The sequence below is a fragment of the Balaenoptera physalus genome (genome assembly GCF_965194825.1).
Source record: "Balaenoptera physalus genome assembly, chromosome: 8".
Lineage (NCBI taxonomy): Eukaryota > Metazoa > Chordata > Mammalia > Artiodactyla > Balaenopteridae > Balaenoptera > Balaenoptera physalus.
This window is the reverse complement of record NC_138887.1, coordinates 25,400,438-25,422,858: the sequence shown is the minus strand read 5'-3', so window position 1 is coordinate 25,422,858 and position 22,421 is coordinate 25,400,438. Positions and strand designations below refer to the sequence as shown.

General features: G+C 37.3%; 1 long non-coding RNA gene across 1 annotated transcript in view; it reads right to left on the bottom strand.

The window, feature by feature from the left end:
• The window catches only part of LOC309666299, a 157,711-nt gene extending 136,488 nt beyond the window's left edge, over positions 1-21,223 (bottom strand). The window contains exon 1 of the long non-coding RNA XR_014267023.1: positions 1,679-21,223. This is a non-coding gene — a long non-coding RNA (uncharacterized lncRNA). The remainder of the gene's footprint in view (positions 1-1,678) is intronic.
• Positions 21,224-22,421: the final 1,198 nt, after the last annotated feature.

The following is a 22,421-nucleotide window of genomic DNA, read 5'->3' as shown; positions in this document are numbered from 1 at the left end:
TAGTGTGAAAAAAACAAACATTGGATTAAGTATCAAAGATATAGATTCTGTTTCTGACTCTGCTGCTTAAGTGATACCAAGCAAATGACAACTTTTTGAGCTTCAGTTTCTTGACAAGAAAACTGAAGATAATTCCAACTGTGGTAGTCCCATCACAGAGTTTTCCAAAAATAAAACAAGACTATGTATTAGATGACATTTTTGCAAACTGGAAAAAATGCAATGGTGTGTTCATTATCATTGCTTTGGGTAGTGTTACCTCAAAGTCAGTGATCAAAAAATATGTATCAAAAGATGAAAAAGAAGCATGTGACAGCTTATAATAAGTGCATAGCATAACCAAAGAACTTAAAAGTTACTATTTAAATAAGGTAAATTCTAATTAAAATGCTTCAATTTATTTTTGACCAGAAAAAAAAGAAACCCACCTAAATAAATAGTTTATGGTTTAGTTCTGCAAGCTATTACAATCCATGAAAGAGCATAGAAGGGAATAAGTTTTGAAAAAGGTTGGGGACTTCCTTGGTGGCACAGTGGTTAAGAAGCCGCCTGCCAATGCAGGGGACACGGGGTCGATCCCTGGTCCAGGAAGATCCCACATGCCGCGGAGCAACTACGCCCGTACGCCACAGCTACTGAGCCTGCACTCCAGAGCCTGTGAGCCACAACTACTGAAGCCCGCGCGCCTAGAGCCTGTGCTCCGCAACAAGAGAAGCCACCGCGATAAGCCCGTGCACCACAACGAAGAGTAGCCCCCAGTTGCCGCAACTAGAGAAAGCCCGTGCGCAGCAACGAAGACCCAAGGCAGCCAAAACAAAACCAAAAAAAGGTTAGATTCAGATTATGGAGGGTTTTGAATGTCTAAGTCATTTGTCCTCCATCTAAGAAAAAATTGTACTCAATGTTTTCCAACGGAATAATGATACAATACCTGTAATTTAAGAAAATTAGTTTTACAGCAGTGTTTATGACAGACTATTAGGTAACAGTTGAGAAGAAAAAAGCCAGTTATAAAAGGGTAGGTAACAGATATAGAATGCTTGCATGTTTTGCAATGACAATTTAACTTTTAATAATTTGCTTCAAACTTGAAAATAAATTAATGTTGGTAGGTAAGTTTAAATAAAATCGGTAACTTTGAACTGCCTGTATTCTAGTTTATTGCAAATAATTTAGGCTCAGTTTAAAAACAAATTGTCTAGAGCAGTTAAATGATTCATTGATAATAAGATCCTACTAAATTGTAAATAGGTTTGCTAAGGTAACTTCCTAATCCCCATTTTAGTGAATTCCTTTGATCATTTAATTTCGAAAAAGCACATATATATATATTTCTGTGAGTAACAATGTTTTGATTAAGTGCTATATATTTATCCATTTATCAATATTTTAGAAATTTGGCTAACCATAATTTAACAATATAATAGAGATTAATCCATATTGATTTCAATATAACAGTGGCTCACAATATCAAAAAAGATTAAAATATGAATACACACACATGCAATCACTTAGTGGTAATGCTGTGGATGGTTTTGTTTATTGGTAGTATAATGGCATAAAACCAACATGAGTGAATCACAGCAGCTAAGAAGGGAGTGAGTATAAAAACTGAAGTACTGGGTCAAGATTTCCCTAGAGAAAGCCAGAAAAAAAATATTCAGGTATTTTCACTTACGTTTGGTAATGAAGAAATGACAGGCTGGCAAGATTATCTTGGAGTGAGGCACCACACTACAATGAAGAAAGCAGGAGACTTTAAAAGAGAGAATGAGCAAGCCTTTGAATTAAGTATAAAATGACCACAAGACAGAACACTGTGCATTTTGTCACAGCTTTTGAGATGTGAGGATAATGTATGATTATCTTACAGAGGCTCACTTTAACTGGCTAACACTTCATGAGAAATCCATTTTGGTTTGTCTCTCCATGAATAATGAAACCTCATCTAAGTTTAGCTGTGCTGTGAAACTGAATCTCACTTATTAAATAATAAGTGGCATCTATTGGCAAGTTAAGGAATAAGCATGTTATATCTAACTCAATCTCTGTTAGGTGCAACGTGAGAGTTTATTCTGCATATATTATTTTAGAAGTTCAGCTGATTGAACAAATCACAACGAGTTCAAGTATATGTTGGTTTAGATAAGGAAATCTTTGTTCACTCATGGTTTCCTAACTATACAAATTCAAGTACGTTTAAAAGTCTTATGAACCTAGGAAACACAAGAAGTGGTCTTAACTAACAATAGGATCTAATGCTACTGCTAATTTAAGGAAAAACTGTCTCTGTCATAACAGCTGTTAACAGCTGTGCTCTGACTCTCCACACTGTTGCTTCTCATTTAAACATAGAAATGACTGATGTCTGTAAAAATAGTTCTCACTGTTTAGCTGGCAGTGGATAAACTTCCTAGTTACCAGCCAGATATCAAGAACTTACTAGATAATATTATTTCTGTTGCTGATTAGACGGGGTAGCTTTACAGCTCTGAGGTAAGAGTAAAATTAGAAGCTCATTGGAGTTGATTTAAAATAAAATTCTCAAGGTTGGTTAGAGATAGAAATCAATCATTCTTAAAGTCAAGCTGCTCCACAAACAGAGTCGTAAACAAGATTACACATAAAAGGAAAAAATGATATATGGAAGCTTCCTGGTGGATTCAAAAGAGGAATTATAATCAACTTTGGAACATGAAATAAAATATTGTTATTGTACTTAAGAGAAAAATACAAATTTTAAATTTGTATCTTCTCCACAAAAAATATAGACAAATTAGACCCAATCTAAATTGATTTAGGCTGTTAAGTCTTGTGGTGTTTCTAGTTGCAAAAGGATTCTTATTCTATGTCTATGTATGCCTAAAAACATGTTGTTAAGGAAAATTTTTGTGTGTGTGTCAAGCACCTAAATTTTTATCCCAAATAATCACGGATTTGCTTTATTCTCTCAACTGACCAGTCCAGGGAACTAATTAAAGGAATAAATGGATGTTGCAATGCTGGTAACATGCCCAACATCCCTTCTGTGTTGATGATTTGCTCATAATTTCTCTGAATTCCTAGCCAATAGGACTTTTGTTTTTGAAAGTAAGCAGAATTATGAAATTCCAGATTGGATGGGTTGTTTTTTAAGTAGAATTTGCTGGCAATAGCAGACCATAGGAGACTGGGGAACCACAGCTGTAAACTTTACCCTTTCCTTTTACCTCTCTTCTGTGTTATTTCCCTCTTCAAAATACATTGTTTTTCAAAACATCCCTCCTTCTTGGCACTAAGAGATTAACAGGGAAGAGAGAACAGAGGGAACAAGTGTATAAAGCACTGTGGAAGGGGAAATTACCTAACAATTAGAAGTCTGAATTCATTCCTGTATTATAACGAACAAAAGCAAGTTCCTTAGCATGTCTGAGTTTTTGTTTCTTCATATGCAAAAGTAAGAGTTAGAAATTATGTTCTCTGAGGTTCTTCTAGCTCTATAATGTATTATTCTGAGTATGTGAGAATGGATAAAATAAATCATCATATATTATTGAAGCAATATTTGTTACAACAGAATGGCAGTATTTTCTTCACAGACACAAATGTGTCAATTTCAAAACATCATAATTTCATTTCTAGTTCAAGAAAAAAGTAGAATATAAACTTCAAGTGTTGGTAGAATCTGTGGAGAGTTTTAGAAATCCTATTATAATATACGCCCTATGTCTGTTCAAGATACCTCATTTTACCAAATGTTTGCAATTAACAGCTCTTTTTCTAGGGGAAATAGCAGTCAAAATCATTTACTTAAGGCTTGAAAGTGCACAGTTTCTATACGTTTTCATAGAGCAAAAACTTTATGTAATGGGAGAATTATTGGGGGCTAAATATTAAAAGCTAGAAAGAAATCATTGTTTTCATGATCTTCAGCTTAGATCACTGAGGTACATAATATGTGTCAAGTAGGTTGGAAATTTTATCATACTTGCAAGCTAACAAGTTGGCCTGCCACAGTTTCATGGTTGCTGACAAAAGACATGAGACTTCTGAGTCAAAGACAGAGGACTTTATTACTTGTGGTATGAGTCGATATTAGAGTATCAGTATTTATGTCTGTGCCCCACTTCCTACAGGGAGATTTGAAGAGGGACAAATGTTACCCATACACACAGTGGGTTACATTATTGGAGAGGAGTCCTGAGCTTAGGGAACAAGTCCTTTAAAATGGACATTAAGTCTGACTGACCTTTGCCCCAGTAGGAGACACATTTACACACAACAGTAAGCAAACCAGCTTTTTGCTCCAGAGGGAGACACTATCTTCAATTTCAAAGATTATTCCCTATATGTACAAACATCCTTGGGAAGACAGTCCAGAAAAAAGGCTGTCAGTTCTACTGCTAGCAGGGTGTACAGAAATCCAAGAGATCTATGGAGAATTACTCCCAACAATATGTTAAATCAAGCTGTATAAGAGTGGCTAATCATTAAGGCCACATACAGTAAAAATATGTATTGTGTTACATTAAAACTGTTTACATTTCAGATGTCAATCACAATTGGAGTTTGGGACAATAGTGAGAGAGTGAATAAGGCAAACCAGACCAGAAATATCATTTTAACTCAACAACTCTTTAAATAGAGCTGACTGTGTTAAAGGCCATTATCAAAGTCATCAAAAACCCCCATTTTGCGGAAGCCATTGGTCAATCCAAAGTCCTTCTCTCACTCCACCACTCTGCAGCACTGACAAAGTTGATTACCTCTCAACCCTGAAGCACTTCCTTCTATGATTTCCAAGATGCCACAATATCTTGATTTTCGTCTCACCTTATTGGTAGCTCCTCTTTGGGTTACTTTGCTTAACTTTACTCATCTGATAAAACTCTACATTTTAGTATGCCTGTCGACTGAAAAAAAAATGCACAACCTAAAAGTTGAGAGTTATGTTTTATTTGGCAGACATTCTGAGGACCTCAAGCCCGGGAGACAGGACTCTCAGATCACTCTGAGGCACTGCTCCAAAGAGTCAAGGTCGGGGAGCCAGGATATATAGGAGCTTTTGCAAAAAAGACAAGGTAGCTGGAACATCAAAAGATTACCGTTAATTAAAGAAACCCAGATATCTCAAGTTAAGGAATTTAGCGCTCTTCTCTGTATGGGAAGATACAAGAGTCTGGGCTGACTGAAATCATTCCTTTGATATGCACCTCAGTTATCTGGGGCCAATATTCAGTGTTTTCTCATCCTGAGTTCCCTCAGGCCTCACCATCAGGGCAGCTGTAATGTGATGGCTCGGTGGCTGCAACATCCTTTGTTTACTGATATAGCAGGCAATATTTTTCATTTACATGACTTTGGATATAGTTGTTAACACTCTTCTCCATCTAACTTTTTTCTAGGTGATCTTACCCAGTCCCCCAAATTAAAATCCACATCTGAGAACCCTGTCCAGATCTCTAGGCTCACATTTTCAACTCTCTGTTCATATTTCTACTAGGGTGTAATTGGCATGTCAAACTCAAAATGCCCAAAAAAGAACTTTTGATTATCCCCAGGTCAACAAGATCAGTTTCTCCTCAAGAAATCCCCACAAATATCAACTCATTTGCTCAAGCGTCAAATTCAGAAGTTATGTTCGGTTTCTCTCTTTTCCATATCCTTGACAGATGATCCCTTAGTAGGTCATGTCAGCATCATCCCAACATACACTTGGCATCTGACTCCTGCTCACCATCTTTAACACACTACTGTCATCCTAGCTATTATCATTTCTTGCTTGTTCTACTACCTTAGCTTCTTAAATGCTTTTACTCTTGGCTCAGTGTAGTTCGTCCCTCTACAGCAACCAGATTGACCATTTTAAAATGGCTTAAAACTTGCCCAGGCTTAAAAATCTTACAATGACTCCCAGTTACCAGTAGAAATAAAACCAACTCCTTCCAGTGGCCTACAAGATATTGGAGCTTTAGTTAGTGCTTATTTCTTGGTCCTCTTCTCATGCACTCTCCCTGATATTCTCTGACCGTCACACTGTCTTTCGTACGTTCCTCAAGCACATCTAACTTTTCCCCATCTTGGGTCCATTTCTCTTGCTCTTCACTTTGCCTGCAGTACTATTCCCCCGGATTTCTCTGTGTCTGTGTCTTTCTCATCGGTCACATCTTAGTTCAATTTTATCTCAGAGAGATTTCTTGGAGCTCTCACTCCTTCCAAACCAGCCTTTCACTGTAGCAGACACTCTTATTTGCTTATTATACAGTTATTTTTCTTTGGTAACAGAATCTTCACATCCACTAGAAGAACAGAGTCTTCAAGGGAGACTGGACTCTTCCCAGCCCCAAGGCATGGCTCGGTTAATGTAAGGCCATCAGGACTATCTCAGACTATTGCCAATCAGTTTAGGCATAAGCCTATCAAACAATTCACAGGAAGCTCTGGGTGGGGACAAGGCGTTACACTTCTAGAAAACTGTATCTCTTAAAAAGAATGCCCCCTTTACTACCCCAGGATATCTGACATCTGAGACTCTCTCAGCTCTTTTGGAACCCTGAGATATCTAGGCAAAAATGACGGGCCAACATGCTGAAAATGGCAAAGAAGAAAGATTTCTATAACTGATGAGGTAACCGAGCTCTTGAATTAATCGTCCAGGAACTTTTCTAGCCCTTGACTTCATATCATGTGAGGTAATAAATGTCCTTACTGACAAAAAATATTTTTTTTTCCAGTAACTTGAAACAGGAAGCATCCTGAGTGCTATATTAGTTATCCCATTGTCCTATGTTTTTCTTCCTAACACTTTTCTCCGTGAGGCTAGGGACCTCTTTTATCTCATTCATCCCTGTTTATATAGCACCCAGGGTAGTGCTTGGACCACAATAGGTACTCAGTAAATGTTTTTAAATTAAAGGAAAAAAGGGAAACAAAATCAGTGTCCAATGAGGCTTATACTATATTAAAAGGAATTTAAAATTTTTCATACATACTCACCCATGTGGTAGATGTAATAATCCTTTAAAATATCTTAAGGTGCTTTTCTCTCATCTTTCTGTGCTATGTAATCTTCTCCCAATCAGCTATCTTTGTGTATGTCTGTGTGGCGGGGTGGGTGTTGGTGGTGGGAGGGGAAGAATTGGGGCTGTTAAAGAAAGAGAAAGAAGTAACTGTTCAGTTTTTAAGAACAAAAGTAGTTTTGGGTGTGTGTGTGTGTCTTGCAAGACAACTGTCTAAACTCCAGGTGATTTTGATAAAGAAAAGGATTTTCTAAATTCTTTAGATGTCCGTTAGCATACTAAGATTTCAGCCCTCTGAGTTGGAATATTAGATCTCTTGTGAGAGAGAAACATCAAGTAAGTGAGTCTTGCCACCTGTGGAAGAAAATGTTTTAAAGAGGTTTCTAAGGTTGGGAGCAAGGAGAAATTACAGGAGAGAAAAAGGAAAAATATTTTCCCTTTCTCCATGACATTGTGTGAGTTTGAAAAACACCGTAGAAATATCAAGACAAGTATCAGAGGAAACTAAAAATACTTGGAGTTAGTACCTCATTTTCCTGGGCAGATCATGGAAGAGGCTGCAACACTGTTGGAGAATTCGTCTTTGTGATCCATCCCAAGGAAGGAAGGAGGTGTCTAGATGGAGGTGCCCTGGGGGAATGGGAAGCTTGGTGTAAAAGGTAAAGCCTTAGAGGTTTTCTGCAAAGGAAGTACAAATGCCTGGAATGAAGAGCCTTAGAGAGTGTCAATAGGGTGCAACAAAGGGTCAGAGCCCATCTCACTAGAAACATGGTGAGACCAACCATCCCACAGCGGAAGCCAGTAAGGTTCCCCAGGACAGTGTATAAATCTGAGTATATGCTACCTCTTTGCCACAAGTGTCTATGTGTAGGCCAAACCTCACAAATGTCTATCTACCATCCAAACCTCACTTTTGAGCTCTAACAAACATACCCAATGGCCTACTCAACATTTCCACTTGCATGACAAATTGAAGTCTTAAAACTAACATGCCCCCTCAAAACTGGCATACCTAAAAAGGAAATCACATTCCTTACCCCAGGCCTATTCCTCCTCCTGCCTTTTCTCTCTCCATAAATGTTCACCTTACCCACTTGTTCAGCTGCAAATCTCCAACATCAGTCTTGACTCCACTCTTAAACTAATACTTAATTTCAAATCCATCAGCAGGTTTGACCATCTGTAAATTCAAAGTGCACTCAATATCTGGTTGCTTTCCACCTATCTCCTCTACCACCACTTGAATCTAAGCCACTATCATCTTTTGCCTGATAATCTCTTAACTGGTTTCCCTGATACTAGTTTTGTCCACTCTAAATCTATTCTGCACACACACACCTGTCAATATGATATTTTTAAGATAAGTCATATTATGTCTCTCTGTGCTTAAGCCCTGCAATGGTTTCACAGTATACTCACAATAATGTCCGTATCTCTCACTGTGGTCTAGGAGGCTCCTCTTCATCTCGTCCTTAGGTACCTTTCTGATGCACTCACCAACTACTGCTCGCTCTGCTACAGGCTCACTGGCCTCATTATTATTCCTTTGCCGAGGCAAGGAGCACCTGCATTAGGGTCTAAGAACCCACTCCTTGGACCCCTTTGTCCTTCAGTGGTCCCATAGGTTGCTCCTTCACTTCATTCAGGTCTTTGATCAAGTGTCCCTTCATCAGCAAACTCCTTTATGACCACTATCAAAGGGGGGCACACATATACCTTTACCATCCTAATGCCAAAACTTTTTCTTTACAATTCTTTTCACGGTCAACCAGACTGTAGTGTGTCAAATGCAAGCTGCAATCCTGTTACAAAAAATATAAGACAAAACTTAGAAGATGAAAGCTTATTATTTAAAATATACCAATAAATCATATAGAGCTCAAATGAAAGAGAAGTCATTTCCAGTGAATGAAATGAGAGAATTCTTTATTTAGTAGGTGGCATATAAGATAGACCTTGAAGAATGCATATGGTTTATCAAGACCCAGTCAGAGGGACTTCCTTGGTGGTGCAATGGATAAGACTGCACGCTCCCAGTGCAGGGGGCCGGGTTCGATCCCTGGTCAGGGAACTAGAGCCCACCTGTGTGCTGCAACTAAGAGTTCGCATGCCACAACTAAGGAGCTGGTGAGCCGCAACTAAGGAGCCCTGGAGCTGCAACTAAGGAGCCCGCCTGCTGCAACTAAGACCTGGTGCAACTAAATAAATAAATAAATAAACATTAAGAAAAAGACCCCGTCAGAACCTGAAAACCAATCAGAACCAAGCAATGAATTGCAAACATGCTTAGAAGGTACCATGTGTGTGTCCAGCTTCTAGGATACTGGATTCTATTATCAAAAGAATGGTTTTCATTGGAATTGCAAGATAAGAAAAGGCAAAGTGACAAAGGCTAAAGTCGTAAAGTACCAGGTTGCAAGGCAACAATATAGGGATCAAGAAGCAAGAATTTTCTTTGTTTTGCAAGACTCTGGTACCTAAAATATGATTAATTGGTATATAAGAAAATGTAATAATCTTCTTCATAGGTTTATTCAGGAAAATAATAGACATTTGAGGCTCGTTTGAGGCTGACATGCTCAGATTTTGGACTTTTCCTGTTACCCCTGCCAGAAAACAGGGTGATATCTAGGACCCAAGGTGGTCTGTACCTAAAGATCAAGGCTAAGTGTTTTGGTCTGCTCGGGCTATGCTATAGACTGAATTGTGTATTCCCAAAATTCATCTGTTGAAGCCTTAACTCCCAATGTGACTGTATTGGAGATAGAGTCTTTGAGGAAGTGAGTAAGGTCAAATGAGCTCATAAGGGTAGAGCCCTAATCCAGTAGGACTTGTATCCTGATATGAAGAGGAAGAGACACCAGATCTCTCTCCCCTCCACGTGAGGTCATAGCAAGAAGATAGCCATCTGCAAGCCAGGAGGAGAGTTTTTACCAGAACCCAACCCTGCTGGCACCCTGATCTTGGACTTCCAGCCTCCAGAACTGTGAGAAAGTAAATTTCTGTTGTTGAAGCCACCCAATCTATGGTATTTTGTTATGGCAGCCCAACCTGACTAACACGTGGAAACAATCAGAAGTCTTCAATTTCATGATTATCCACATGCCTAAATGACCAGACAACAGTCAAATAAGAATTCTAATATTACTACATAAAAAATTCTTCAGATAACAGAAATAAGGCAGTTCTGAGAGATTGTGGGCCTCTTAAATGACATTTCCCTGCAGTCTTCCTGCCCTCTGATAGGACCTGTACAATGCAGAAGGATGGCTCTACTGTGCCAACCTGATCATGACCTTGGCTTGCTCTTCGACAGCAGCTCATCTATGGCACTAAATTCACACTGATCCTGGCAAACAGAGCCCTTTGTGATCTGGCGCCAGTGTTGCTCTTTTGATTCATTTCCTGCCATTTCCAACAACACCCTAGTTATCAGCCTGAAGGAACTACCTCAAATTTCCCATATTGCCATGCTGTTTTTACAGCTTTAACGTTTATACTCTGCCTGGGAAACCACCTCTCCTTCCTAATCCTCATCCATTTTTAAAACAACAACACATTCTTCAAGTTCTGGCTAAAATTTTGCCCTCATTCCTAACCCCAGAATCGCTCCATTCTACATTGCATCTTGAACATTCATCCACTATACATAATCAATTGCCATATCTAGTGCATGTCCTTCTCTTTACTGGACTTATTTCAGAGCCTCAGTGTGTCACATGTTATTCTCTTGGTCTGGAGATATCTCTCTCTCTCTCTCCCCCCACCCGCACCCCCCCAGTGCTTCTCTGTTTTGCTGGTAAAACTCCTGTTCATCAACCAGTCCTTGGCTTAAAATTTTTTTAGAAAACCTTCCCAGTCTCTTAAGATTAACTGGTTTCTTTGTAAATACCCCTCGTCATTTGCATCACACCTTGATTGCACTGTATTTATTTATTTGCTATTTTCCTCACCCTGGAATAATGAATGAATAGCATCTGTCTGCTAACTATACTGTCCAGTTCAGTAGCCACTAACCACATGTGACTAATGAACACTTGAAATGTGGGTAGTCCAAGCTGAATTATGCTGTAAATGTAAAATATGCACTGCATTTTGAAAATAGTACCAGAAAGAGAATACAAAGTATCACAATAAAATGTTTTATTTTGATTACATGTTGAAATTGTAACATCTCAAATCTATTGAGATAAAGTATATTATTAGAATTAATTTCACTTTTTTGTTTTACTCCCTTTAACCTGGCTACTAGAAAATTTACAATGTTCATATTTGCCACACATTATATCTCTATTAGATCGCACTAGCGTAGATCACGGTCTTCAGGAGCAGAGAAAACATTTTATTGATCTTCTACGTATCATATGGCCCAAACTATGTATTGAAGGAATCAATTAATAAATGGCAAGTTATCAGTGGAAAATACCTGCATTATTTAATTACCAACAAGTGAAGAAATTTGCACAGGTTTTATGTTACTAATCCAGCAAAGTGATTTTAGATCTATCATGGTAACACTCTCTTTTTTTGTATGCTTATGAAACGGAAAGAATCAGGGAAAAAGAAACCAGCTTGAAAGCCTTATGATGGTAAAGTTCTGACTTTAAGAGAAATATACATCCTGACTTTTCTTTAATATACTTTTTAAATTTTTCATTTGAATCTGTGTTTGGGGGGCAATTCTGAATGTGCCTGTCATAGGCAGATGCTTCTGTTCTCTAAGACTAGAGACATAGGAATCAGTAGGTGGTGGTGCAGATGGCAAAGAGAGGGCGGGGTGACATTTCAAACTGTGGGCGGGACTAATGCAAATTTGGCAGCCCAAATGGAATTTTTGTGGGCCTGATAATTTTTGTAAGACTCTTGCTTCCCAAGCAGTCTTCGCCCAACCCCACCCCCAAGCATATACATATATATTTTTTGCTAATGAGACCAAACTTTATACTTCTCTAACATTGGACACCACAGTAATTTCTATTATAAAGAATATTAAATATAGAGAAATAGATTTTTTTAAGCATTAATTATTGGAAACATATGCAGACAGTTTCAATAGAAAGTGCAAATTATTTCATCTGATTTTTTAGCCATTGTCATTGGACTTAAAAGAGCCATAGAATGCAAATGGTTTGAGACAAGTCGTCCTTCACACCAAGCTTAGCTGGCATGACTCAATACTATTTCCAAAAAATCATGGCAGAGGAATTTCATCTCTGTATCCTTGATCCCTAACCTTTCTATAGAGAATGCCCTTCAGCTTGACAACATCCTCATATAGCAATGTTATGTTTCCAGCTGTCTAACCATATAACCCGCTGTGTTACATTCTTTTTTTTTTTTTCTTTTATGTGCTTGATCACGGGAGTACCAATTATGTTACTGAAAAATTTTAATTTTTACAAACTATTATTTCCAATAGTCTCAGCTACCAAAGTTGTAAAAATATTAGAAGTTTCAAAGATGAAACTGCTAACTATGATAAAACAATACATGTCTTTAGGCCTAGCAAAATACTGTAGATTCTTAGACTCTGAATTCCAGGTAAATTTCATTTTAAGTTCTTGCTGTAGCAGGAAAAAAAAAAAAATACTATCAAGTGTAAGTGAGGCTCTGGATAGCCCATATTCTTATACATTGTTAGTTGGGATGTGAAGCATGATAGCTATTGTGAAAAATAATTTGGCATTATCTAGTAAAATTGTGCATGCCCAACTACTCAACAATTCATTCTTAGGATTGTATGCTAAAGAAATTCTCAAATGTGTGAGCCAAGAAACAGGTGCAAAAATGTTCACAGAAACACTGTTGGTGAGAATAAAGAATTAGGAACTACGTAAGGATCTATCAGCAATAAAATGGTTCAGAGACTTGTGGTAAATTTATACAATGGAATGTTAACCAGCAACAGCAATGAATGGTCTTTAGCTAAACTCAGCATGAATCTACCTTGGAGTCATGAGATTAAGCAGGGAAATAAAATATGGAAGAGTATATACAGTACAATTCCATTTATATAAAATTTTAAAACGTGTACCATAAAACAGTACACTGATTGATTGGAAATACAGACATAGGAGATAAAAATACTTAGAGATTAGGAATTCCCTGGTGGTCCAGTGGATAGGTCTAGGCGCTTTCACTACCGAGGCCTGGGTTTGATCCCTGGTTGGGGAACTAAGATCCCACAAGCCACAGTGCGGCCAAATTAAAAAAAATAAAAAATAAACAAAAAAATACTTAGAGATAACGTTATGGCAAAGAAAAAGTTCGATATTAGTGAATTCATGGTAAATGAGAAGGGTTGATGGAACCAGGGCAAGGCAAGCAGGGGCTTTCAAGGTGTCCTGGTAATGCTCTATTTCCTAACCTGAGTGGTAGGTATGGAAGTGTTCAGTTTATGATTATTCATTTCAGTTTACAATCTGTAATAAATATTTTATTATTTTGTGCATGTCAAATATTAAATTTAAAATAATTTAAAACGTGGAGTTATAAAGGAAAGGAAGGAAGTGAGGAAGAAAGGGAATGAGGGAAAGAGGAAGGAAAAAACATGGAAAAATAAAGATGGAAAATAATGACTAAGAAAGAGGAGTAAAATAGTTAAGCAGTCTGAGAAAATAGAAATCCCAAAGGGAAAGTTGGAAAGAACAGAGAAATGCTGGTCATGTGACATATTAACAATAACATTAAAATGATGATGATGAGAATATAGTATCTAATGTTTATGGAGTATTTTCCAGACAGTGTTCTCAGTTTATATACATTAACTCATTTAACCACTTCAATAACTCCATGGGATATAGGTCCTACTACTATTTCTATTTTTCACATTAGTAAACTAAGCAAATAAAATCTCAGTAAACTTGAAAAGGTTTCACACTGGTAAGTGGCAGAATGGGGATATTAATCTCATTCCAGATGGGTTCGTTCCTTCTTTTTGTTATTTTAATTGAGATATAATTGACATTTAACATATCAGTTTCAGGTATACAACATAATGATTCAATGATCATCACAACAAGTCTAGTTAACATCCGTCCACCATATACACAGTTATACATTTCTTAACACCATAAAGTCTCCTAGAATCATGGTCCCCAGATGAGTGATTGATTTTTCTTAGCCAATCTGGCAAAGCTTCCATGAACTTCCCTCAGTCTGGCCTAGACTATAACTAGGTCATTTATGGGGATTTTGTTTGGTCTCATGGAAATTAGGCAGACTGTGTCAGGGGCTATAAGAGTAAAAGTCTGTCCAAGCCTCTACGTTCACCTTTTAAGAAATTCAACAGTTTCCTGACTCTTCTCAAGACTAGTCATCTTTCTTAAGATACTGAGTTTGGAATCTGTAGCAAAGGTATTAGGTCACGTTTATTAAAGGCATTCTTATGCATCACTGTATCTCTCTCTATTTCAAGTCCCTCTTCCCAAACAATGTCTTATGCGACGTGTAGGATTTTCCATGCATCACATAATCTTTCATTAAAGATTAAAATTGGATAATACTATTTCCCATAATTACAGCTCAGTGTTAACTGAAAACTGACTAAGGGTGGTGCCACGTTTAGAGGTTTATACACAGAAACAATCACAAACTGTTAGAAACAAAGAAAAATGATTAGATTCTATATATTTTTTCTAAAATGTTGTAATTGTCTCTTGTTTTATTTCTTCTATCATTGTGATGACCTTGTTCTGTGGAATTATGTATGCTTATTAATATTTTACCATTCTTGTTAGCAGACATCATCATAAAACAAAATTATATGTGACTCACCAAGTTGGGCAAAAAACGATCATAGTAATCATTGAAGCTGAGTCACCGTCTCTTTATTACCCTACCTTGTGGTCCTACAACCTGAGGCAGCAATGATGATACCTTTACCAGCCTAACTTTCTGTAGAACCTAAATTCTGCCTTCACTTCAGTCTTTCCTGAAAACTGAACAAGGTTGTGAAGATCTAAAGAGCAAGATAGAGTAAAAATACCACACAGGCTTTAAAGTCCATGACCTCTGTTTATTTCCAATGCTGCTATTTGGCAGTGTGCCTTCCTAAACAAGTTTGATAATCCCTGTTTCCCTCAACAAATCATTTAAATTTAGCTTCAATTTTCTCACCTGTATAAGGGATATAAGACCTCCTTCACATGGTGGTTGTGAAAATTCAGTGAGATGATATATATATATATATAAAACATATAACACAGTGTCTGACACGAATAAGTGCGTAACACTTGTTATTTTCCTTAACTTCCATTAATCCAATTAGATGTTTTATCTGCATTGTGACTGTATGTAGCCTCAACATCTTTAAAATTATACAGATAAAAACAAAATGATGGACAAAGTATCTTTTCAGGATCTATGAGCAGTATCACATTGCTAGATCCTCACCTTGGCAGCCTTTAATTCCCCACAGACTTGATCACTGATCATTGGACCCTGTCCAGTAATTTCGGTCTTGACGGGATCCCAGCAACCACTGGTTAGAGGCATCTTTACAAGATCTCACTCACCACATGGAGACCTTGCTGGTAGCTGTTCTCTGAACTTGTGCCTGGTCATTCCAAATGTGCCTCCATCTTTAATATTTTTTGCTCCTAATTCTTGTAACCAGATTCCTGATCTCCACTATTTCTGCTTCCTGCCCAATCCATTCTCTTCAAAACTGCAAAGGTAAACTTTTAATTGTGCATATTTGATCATGCAGTTCCCAAATTCAGTCCTTCAATGACTTCAATGACTTTTTCTTACCCTAAGATAAAATCTAAAATCCTTCAAGATTCTCTATAACTTTACCTGTTTCTTCCTTTTGCAGCCTCCTATTGAATCACTCCTCCTTTATTTATTTATTTTTTTTAACTGAAGTTTAAGTTTGACTTTTAAATTTTTTTCCTCGAATGTGGCAAACTCTTCCTGCCTCTGTTTCGTTAAACTGCTTTCAGAAATTTCTCATTGTTTTTGATTTTCAGCAGTTTGTTATGTGCCTAAATGTGATTTCCTTTTTATGTATACTGATTGAGTTTCACAGTGCTTCCAGAATCTCTGAGCTGACATCTTTCCTCAGTTTTAAAAATTCTCAACCATTCTCTCTGCTTCTGCTCCATTCTCTCTCCTTTCCTTGTGAGACTCCAATTACATGTATGTTAGGCCCTTTTCACTCTGTCTTGCAGGTCTGTACATACTTTTCTTTTCCTTTTTTTCTTTTTTATCTGGATAGTTTCCATAAGTCTGTATTCCAGTCCCCTAGTTTTGTCTTTTGCATGTCCAATATGCTGTTAAATGCAGCTATTTTTCAGTTCTAAAATTTCCATTTGATTCTTTTTTTTTTTTTTTTTTAGTTTTTGATTTTCTGGCAGAAATTTTCAGAATTTTATTTATTTCTGCATGTTTTTCTCTCTTTTCTTGAATACGTTAATCATAATTATTTGAATGTCCTTGTCTGCTTTCTCCACTATTTAGATCACTGTAAATCTATTTCTATTTTCTTAAGTTTTCTAAATGTTTAATCATGTGGTTTGATCTTTCAGCATCTCTAGAATGTCTGACTAACATTAGGCATTTTAAAAAAATAGAGATTCCAAATTATGTTATCCTCTCCTTTCTTCTTCTAAGAAAATATAGAGACTGATCTCCTTAATAGAATCACCAACTTCTGGGTTGAGATTTTGATGATATTTTGTCTGCTTCTGCATTTCTCCTGCTCCTAGGGCATACTCCTGTAGGGCTTTAAAATGAATGAGCTCTTTTCCTGGAAGTCTAGAACTCTAATTCTTGTCCCCTAGGCACAATGAAACTATTGAAAACTCTTATGCTTTTCAGAAGATTTCTTCTTAGCTAGTTAAACTGGCCATGCGTGAGACATAATTCTCCAAACCTCTCTTCTCATCAGGAACTTGGATCTTGGCCCTGCAGAGCTTTTTTTTTTTTCTTTCAGCCTTACAAGACTGCTGAGATCTCTCATCATTTCCCTGTCCTCCAGCAGTGAGTGATCTTCTGCCCAAGAAAAGCCCATATTCTCAGGCATTTGCTGAGGAATATTAGCTTCCCTCTTCACAGTTCCCACTTCTCCAGACTTCTGGCCTCTTTACCATGGTTGATTTTGAAGATCTTTGGTGCTTTCTAAATGTTTTATGTGACTTTTCCAGTTGTTCTTGAAAGAGACTTTGGTTTTCTACCAGCTACCTCATTCTATCAGAATGGAAACATGCCTCCATGTCTTCACACAGTTTTCCTCTCCCTGCGGCGACTCAACCCTACTCTTTACCTTCCTAACCATCATTCCTCTTCTATCTTTCTTTCTCTGAGAAACGACTTACTAATTCATCAACTGGTATTAAGTCTTACTCTTGAACTCTCTTATGGTACTTTAGACTTTTCATCTATAGCACTTCTCAGCTTTTGTAATTATATGTATGATTTATTTAATGCTTTTCCTTGACAAAATTGTAAGGTCCGAAAGGACAGGGATCATTGTACTTCTTCTTCTTCTTTTTTTTTTTTTAATGGGTTTTTTTCCCCCAGAGCCTATTACAGTCCTTGTGTTTTTCTGACCTTTATCTCGGTACCTATTCAAGTATTCATTCTCCAAAGACTCAACATTTTCACGCTTGCTACTCCTCCTCCCAGGATGTAGCATAATACCTCTAAAGCAGTGGTTTTCCATCCTGGCTAGGGACATCGTCCTAGTTAGCAAAACCTTTATATATAAGAAAAATTTAAAAATACTCTGTTTCGAGTATGATGAATATGCATTAGTAGCAAAAACAGCTCACTGTCTAACAAAATGTGTAGCCCTCCTTGCATAGTATAAAACTGACTATGGAGAGCCCATGCTACGAAAAAAGACTATATATTCCCAGTGTCTTTGCACCTAGACAGGACCATGTAATTAGTTCTTTCCATTGAAATGTGAGCAGAAATTCTGTGAGTTAGTCTTATATCAAATGTTTTAAAAAGAAAGCCTGCCTTCTCTTCTCTATCTCCTGCAGATGACTGTGAGTTTCAGGGAGGTTTGGGGCGCAACCTGATAACATCTAGGTGAATCCCCATGTTGTGCTGTTAACAGAGTGAGGAAAAAAATGCCCATTTTGGTGGGCCACTGAAACATATGGGGTTATTGGTAAAACAGTTAACATTCTCAAACTAATGCAGTGATTGATTCCTTGAACTGGGGTGATACCAGAACAAAAACCTAAAATATGCAGCATTGGTTCAATGGTCAGGAGGTGGTCGGCAAAGAAACTGATCTCACAGGCTAGGAAAAGAGACCCATGTTACGCAGATTTCATCAGTGTCACCAGCAGAACTCAGTAAGGAAATTACATAACTACCAGACCTATAGTTCTTTCTAAAAAAGAGATAGAAAAAAAAAAAAAACCCATAATGAAGATAATGGATGTTTCTTGTGTGACTTAAAGGAATTTTACAAGAAGGGCTCATGAAAGAACAGAATGAAAAGTTCAGCCCTATGGCAAAGATTAAGAGTATTGCAATCCAAAGAAGTTTATAATCTCACATCGTCCTAATGCAACTGATATTAAGGGGAGAGGGTGAGAAATATAGAGATAGATAGAGGGAAGGAGGAAAAGAAAAGAACTAAAGCTGACGAGTGTGATGTCTAAGAAAGAACTTTTGGTATGGTAATTGTAACTTGGTACTGATGGAATTAGATCAGAAGCCTCTATATTTTTAGATAATTTTATTGTTAAGAACAAAACAAAACAAAACATGAACCTGGCCTAAAAATAAAATCTGTTTTTTCCTAAAGCCTCTGTTCCCCCCTAATTTATAATAACAGGAATTGTGATCTAATATCTATTGCTGCTATTATAAATTACCACAAATATAGTGGCTTAAAACAACACAAATTTATCATCTTACAGTTCTGGAGGCCAGAAATCCAAAATGAGTCTCACTGGACTAACTAAAATCAAAATGTTGGCAGGCCTGCACTACTTCTTCTAGGAGACAATCTGCTTTTTGCCTTTTCCAGCATTTAGAGACCATTGCATTCCTTAGCTCATGCTCTTCTTCCATTTTAAAAGCCAGCAATAGATGGTCAAATCTTTCTCACTCAGCATTATTCTGACATTGGCTCTCCTGCCAATGGCAGGATAGCCTGTGGCAGAGACAGCTAACAGTTCACCAAAATTTGTGCTCCAGCTTCCATAGTATTTATGGGAAGTTACTGCTCCCACCGAGACCTCGTCTGTCACCCTCCACTTGCATCCAGGCAGGACCATTTAACTAGTTACCACAAGAGAATGAGAGAAGAAGCTATTAAGAAGTGGAGATTCCTTGCCCCGTCTCCCTTTCTTCTTTTGTTTGGATGCAAAGGACTCCAGGGCCCTAGGAAGCAGAGGAGCTATGAGAAGGAAAGAACCTGTTTCCTTTAATTACCACTAGGAGCAACCAGCCTGGTGACAAGCGAGCCTGCATTGGATTACTAAATGAGCAAAAACAAAAACAAAACAAAAAACCTTCTATGTTAAGTCCTTAAATGTAAAGTTTTATTTCTCACATAAATCAATGTTAACCTAATATCGAAGCTACCAATATAACTAGTAAAAATAAAACAAACAAAAACAGCTTAATCTTATAAGACGAAAAATTAACTTTAGAGTTGGTTCATTCTTCCACCATTGAAACACCAAAATTTACGAAAACCGCAGCATGATTGTGTAGATAGTTCTGCGACTATTTTAATCAGTGTTAAATTTATAATTCTTTAGGTACAAAAATGCCTATTCTGTTGAATATTCCTTTAAAAGTAAGAATAAGATAAAACACATTGATATAATCTAGCATGATGCTCAATTTTTATTTTTAAGGGTCTTGGTTATTTTAAGGTATGTGTGAATATAATCTTGTCCCATCAACTCCAAGGTTAGAAAAACTTTTGTATTAAAGAGAAACATATGTATATATATATGACTATTAACAGCAGTATTATTATTTTATATAAAAGAAGTATAAATAGAACCAAATTTTATAGGTGATAACACTTGGAAATGTTGAGTATATCGTAATAATAATTAACCTATTTAGTATTTTTTTAAACCCAAGATTTTATTTATTTAATTTTAATTAATTTATTTATTTTTGGCTGTTTTGGGTCTTTGTTGCTCCACGCAGGCTCTCTCTAGCTGCCGCGAGCAGGGCTACTCTTCGTTGCAGTGCGCAGGCTTCTCATTGCGGTGGCTTCTCTTGCTGTAGAGCACAGGCGCGCAGGCTTCAGTAGTTGTGGCACGTGGCCTCAGTAGTCGTGGCTCACGGGCTCTAGAGCGCAGGCTCAATAGTTGTGGCGCACGGGCCTAGTTGTTCCGCGGCTCGTGCGATCTTCCTGGACCGGGGCTCAAACCCGTGTCCCCTGCATTGGCAGGCGGATTCTTAACCACTGCGCCACCAGGGAAGCCCGAACCTATTTAGTTTTATATATTATTGCTAAAGTAGCCCTAACATTTCAGGAGTTTATTTTTTTTTATGGTATCAAGGTATTTAATAATGTCACTTATGCTTTAAACCCATAACATACACTAAATGTAATAGTGAATTATCAAATAGTTACAATTACAGTGCAGTATTTCTTATCAATTAAAATATTACATATGTATTTTATGGCTTTGCAAATGGTTGTCAAAAGTCACTGTGCTCACAGAATTCTAAATTAAACTTCCAAATCTTACGGTAACCCAATCCATGTATTTACCAGTGTCAGTCTCTATACTAGTGTGCCTATCTGTTTATTCATACTGACAAAATACATATAACAAGCATCTATCTCCAGATGATACACATTTCTTTGGTAAATCTGGCGAACTGAAGAAAAAGTAAGACTTGATTACATTTTACATTTCTGTACTTTCTCTACTGAATTATTTTTGTTTTCATAACCCTATTTTCTTTGGAGCATCCAGATTACTTTTCTGCCCAAGGCACTTAAGGCCAGTTCCTATCCAATAAGGAGTTTTGTTTATTTTTTGCTTTTGTTCTCTGAAAGGATTCTGTGACCTATATGAGGCTCTAAGTCTTATTAAAAAGAGTGAAAGTGAATGAAATTGTCCTTCAATGTCACACAAAGTAGATTTGAGAAACAGCTAAGACTATGTTTAAAGTACTCTTCGTTAATAATGCTTTCTTGTACATTATGGTTCTTGCTAATTTATTTTCATGGTAAATTAAGTAAAATATCTTAATCATTTTATTTCAGAGTGAAATACTTGGAATGAATCCAGTCTGTACTGACTTTTCTTACCAAAACCAAAGTAACTTCTAATAGAGCCTGGAAATTTCCTTTCAAGGTGATAGCTAGTTCATCTGATAAACTAATTGTTGATAATGACAAATGGATATTTATATTTATGGTTCAGTGGGACAGGTGCTTCCACCCTAATGGCTCATGCATTTGAATGTATTACTTAACTAACCTAATGTAATAAATCTGATAGTGGAGTTTGCAGCTAAGTAGGAGAGGGATATGGCCTTGAGAGGTACATGTTTCAGGAAGAATGCGGTCTTTGATACATTCAAGCTCTCATAATGAAGAGTGGACTTCCAACTTGGCCTCACATGTTGCTAGAACTATTTTAGGGGCATGCCGATATCAGTGAATTTGAAACATGAAAGGTGGCAGGAGATCTGACAAGCAATTTAACTCAGGAATTGGTATTAAGGGTATCACCTGACAGTAAAGCTCACTCACTGAATCACCCCTCTCACCCGGTACCAAGATAATCCACCAGTGCTGGCAGCTTTGCTGTAAGTTAGTTTAGTGACTTACAAAATTTTTATTTAGTGTGTCATTTCCTCTACTTTTCCCTAGCTCACCTCACATCATCTCCCACTTACAAACATTTAATTTATGAATAAGCAGCAGAATTCCCCTGACCAGCAGGATCAATATCACTTGTGAATTTTTTAGACATGCAAATTCTCAGGCCCCATCCAGGCCTATGGTATCAGAAATTCAGGGCTTGGGACCAGTAATCTGTGTTTTAACAGGTCTTCCAGGTGTTTATGTTGCCTGGTCAAATTTGAGAACCACTGATATGTATGAATGGTAAGGTAGCTTCAGAGTTACAGCTATAGCTTTCTCCTGTCATTAGGATTTTCTACCCTCAGCACCTCAGTCCAGCCTCTATCTCAGTTTCCTGGTGCTGAATATGTCCTTTGAAACTGCTTAGGAGGGATAAATCCTCATCTCTACAAATTCACCCCTCCCAGGAATTGATCTTGGCTCTTAGGAGGATAATTAAAACAAATTTCAGCTATGCTGGATTTACTTTAAACAGACAGAATACCAAATTTTGCTTAATTTTTCTTGCAAGTAATGCTTTTGGCTTGTTTACCTTCTGTCTTGTTTCTTTCATGATATAGTTGGAGAGTGCCTTCCATAGCCCAGATACTTGACTAAAGGCAGTA